At 39.2% G+C, this 4309-nt stretch overlaps 1 protein-coding gene across 5 annotated transcripts in view; it reads right to left on the bottom strand.

The window, feature by feature from the left end:
* Mtmr3 (myotubularin related protein 3) overlaps positions 1 to 4309 on the bottom strand; it is a 125360-nt gene that overhangs the window by 32184 nt on the left and 88867 nt on the right. The window lies entirely within an intron of this gene.

Here is a 4309-nt window from a genome sequence, read left to right on the forward strand (position 1 = left end):
ACACCTTTAATCCCAGCACTCAGAAAAAAGAGGCAGACAGAGGCAAGTATATCTCTATGAGAATTCTAAGGCAGCCAGGGGGTTATATAAGAAAGACCTTATTGCAAAAAAATGTTGGGTTGCTTGAATTTTCTGTGGGTATTGCTGTGCTCATTAACTACACTCAATTTTTCAGAGGGCAAATGGTCTGGCGGAGGTTAGTATGACACATCTCTCTGTCCCAAACCCCATGTTCTTTCTTGTAACCACACAGACTACTTTCCTACGCCCCCACCCAAACTGACAGTATGCATAAAAAGAAATAAAATCTGTCTTTAAAACCAGCAAGATTAGTAACATAGATATAAAATTCTTCATCTAAACCTTCTGGGTCACGTTTCAGGACCTGGGAATTCTCTGGCTTTTAGATAGCTAAGACAGTGCATGTATGGAAACACCACAGTCACAGTTCCAAGGGAGCTACTAAGGCTCCTAGTTCCTCAGAGGAACACATGCACACTTCACACCTCAGGAGGTAACTCTCAGCTCAGATAAGGTCAAACTGCAAATACGTTAAGACATGCCTTCTGGTTTTCAGAAATTGCAGCAATCAGGCAAGTGATCACAGGATCCTAACTGCCAGTGACCAGAAGTCCCAGGGAACACCCCATTATTAAAAGAAACTCTAGGCATTTGTAAGAACACATCCCATCCCCTAGCTATAACCGGGTCACATTTCTCATAAATGTGGCCCTTTCTCCCTGAAGACCCTAACAAAGGTAGAGCCAGACCTACACTTAAAAGGCTTTCCCATTTAAAGAAGTGCATGGTTCTAAAGCATAACTTACTAAACAAAAGTATCAAGCAGGCTCCTAATGTATACAACCCACATTGCCAGCTATAAAACAAATGTTTGCCGGACTAAAATAAAGCACAACAAATAAAATACGCAACAGACTGCTTTAGAGAGAAGGATAAAGCTTTGCTCTCCCTGGGGAGTGAGCTTCAGAGCAGGAAACACCAATTGCTTGGATGAAGGCCAACCCTGTAAAACCATGTTCCATTTAAACTACTTTTCTTGAGTTTAAGCTAAGGTATCACATGCTTCCGGAAGATGAGCTATAAAAAGATAATGTTCAGAGCAGCAGGAAGGAATAACAGTTAAATCTGGTCCATTTGGAAAAGTTTTAGAATCGATGTAACAGACTCTCAAATAGGGTACTAAGCTATCTGAACTGAGGTGCCATCTGTCTACAAATTGTAAAGAGTATTGGCCCTTTCATTTAAAATAAAAAGCTGTAAAATTGTGGAAACTTTCAAGTTTGTTAAAAGGAGATAGCCGGAGAGATGGCTCAGTGGTTAAGAGCACTGGCTGTTCTTCCAGAGGTCCTGAACTCAATTCCCAGAACTCACTCGGTGGTTAACAACTGTCTATAACGGTATCTAATACCCTCTTCTGGTGTGCAGACCTATATGCAAACAAAACACCCACATACATAAAATACATGCATACATACATATATCTTTAAAAGAGAAAGGTGTTGTCCCTTCTCCTGATATACTTTTAGGTTTTACAGAGGTAGAATGCATTTTTATTAATGGTCTTTTATATTAACACCTTGATTTTAGGATAAACAGTTATCCTAAAGGGATCCTATGATTTTAAGAAATAACCACTGGCTTCTGGGCACCATCTTAGCAGATAATCTATTGTTTAAAACTGAGCTATGCTGGAGACCTAGAACAGGAAACGGCCACAGGGCAGGTGTTTAACCTGCCACAGCCAAAGGGATCTACGGCTTGAGAGGCAGTTGTGGCCAGGAGCAGATCTCATTAACTGACACTAACTCTAGAGTTAGACAGACTTGAGCTTGAGGTCTGTAGGTAGATCAGGCTCTGGCATCTGAAAACTCTGCAGTTCCAATGATCAATACTCAGGGGGTTAGAAAGCATGGAAACAGGCCCTTCACCCGTGCAGATCTGAATGCTGTGGATACTTCTCCCACTCTCCACTCTCTAGCTAGGACCCAAGGGAAGTCTACAGGGGTATAAGAAATCTGGCTAGCCCACCAACCACAAAGGTAAGTGTGGCCATCAGAAGTTTTTGGTACACAAACAAGAGAAGCTATAAAAATGAAGATAGTTAGAGTAGACATTAGATACAGGCTCAAATCAGCATAAATCTGAAAGACTAAGAATCAACAGGTACAGCTAACCTTTCCCTTCCTCACCATGCATGTAACTGGCAGTCTGCCATCTGAAGCTGCTAACATGTCAGCTTTTCCTTTTATTCCTCCATTTCCTTTATAGTATTTTTGTGGTAATATTTTCACTTATAACACTTTTAAAAAGTTTTATTTATTTTAAAAATAGTATGGATGTTTTATCTGCATGAATGTCTGTGTATCACTTGCATGCTGGTGCCCATGGAGGACAGAAGAAGGCATAGAATCCGCTGGAACTGGAGTCACAGATGGTTGTGAGCTACCATGTAAGAGCTGGGAATCAGACCCTCGTCCTCAGGAAGAGCAGCCATTGCTTTTATCTTAACTGCTGAGCCATCACTGAAGCTCCAACTTTTAGGTCTTTAATTCTTATTCTTCATAACTTAATCTAGCATACTATTATCCTTTCCTTACTTGGTTTTTCCTTTTATATTTCTTATTATCTTTCTTCCTATGATATTTTAAATAGTATTTTGACTTTATTTTAATGGTTTTTGGAGACAGGATGTCACAAAGCCTCAGTTGATTCTAAGGCTGATCCTCACACCTCTGCCTCCCCAGTAATAGAATTACAAGCATGCTCCATCATGCCCAGCTATCTTGTTAGCTTTTAATTTAAAAAACAAACAAAACCATGTTTTCTATTTATCTACTTATTCTCACTATTATTGCATTGTATAAATGCAGGCTCATGCATGCATGCATGTGCAGAGGACAACTTGTGGGGATCAGTTCTCTTCTCCCATCTTGAGTACTGGAGATCAAACTCAGTTCTTAAGCAGCCAGGACTTTTACCTGCTCAGCCATCTCACTGGCCCTTTTGTTTTAATTATTATTCCTATTTTTACATTATCTAATTAAAAACTTTAGATTTATATGTTTTATTTTATATGTGTGGTAGTTTCCTGAAGTATATATGTACATCACATATTTTCCTGGTGCCCTCAGAAGACAGAAGGAGTCAGATCCCCTGGCATTGGAGTTACAGAGGATTGTGAGCCTAGGAAGTTAGATGAGTACTAGGAACCAAACTTGAGTCTTCTGCAAGAGCAACAAGTGTGTGCTTTAAACATAGCACCATCTCTCCAGCCTCCTCATTTATCTAATTAAAAAAAAATCTCACAAATAGGGTAGCATTTTCATTTTCCCTTCCATAACTTCCCCACTTGTCTTTTTCTTTATGTTAACCTTCCCCTGTCTCCTCCATTTCATCCACTCACTGCTCCAGTTTGCCCTGAGGAGTTTTAACCTCATAGCACAATCTATATTAGTTTCAGCACTCTCTGCCCCACAGCCACTTCTAATGTAGGAGTGAGCTTTAATCAGGCTTGGATCAAGTGGGTTCTCTGTCATATATGGTCTGACATTGCCGTTAGAAGGCTTATTTTTCCCTTTCTCAGTGGGAGGAAGGCCCCAAGATTAAGCTTCTCACTAAGAATACCTTCAAATAAAAAACAGAAGCAACACCCGAACTAGCAGATTCACAAATCACAATCTAAGAACAGAAGAAACATGAAAGGTCAGAGCATTTTAACTCCCCGACTGCTGAAATCAAGGCACTGCCAGATGAAAAATCCAAGTTTATTGGCGAAATAATCGGTGTTCTCAAAGAACATGCAACCAACAACTAAAGAAAAAAGTCAGCAAGAAACAGACAAAGCAGTGAATGAAAAAAATCAGTAACATGGATGATAAAACAACATGGAAGAAAATTTCAGCAAAATTGGTGTTTTATAAAAAAAATGTTAAAAATAAAGAACTTGGTAAATCAGATTTAAAAAAAATAAAAACAGTGGAAAGCATCACCAACAAACCACCCATGCAGAACATTCTCAGGGGTGGAGGCCAAAAACAAGAAAAGACCGTATTAAAGCATTAATAAAACTAAATAGCCAGGTATGGTGGTGTACACTTTAACCCCAATAATCATAAATTCAAAGTTAACCTAATCAACATACAGTTCCAGACCAGCCAGAGCTATACAGTGACACCCTATCACAAAAACAAACAAGTGAACATAACAGTGATAAATACTGGGACACAGTCAAACCTAAGATAAAGATATAAAAGGCCCATATATATATGTATATATACATATACATATA

The sequence above is a fragment of the Microtus ochrogaster genome, unplaced genomic scaffold, assembly GCF_000317375.1.
Source record: "Microtus ochrogaster isolate Prairie Vole_2 unplaced genomic scaffold, MicOch1.0 UNK6, whole genome shotgun sequence".
Lineage (NCBI taxonomy): Eukaryota > Metazoa > Chordata > Mammalia > Rodentia > Cricetidae > Microtus > Microtus ochrogaster.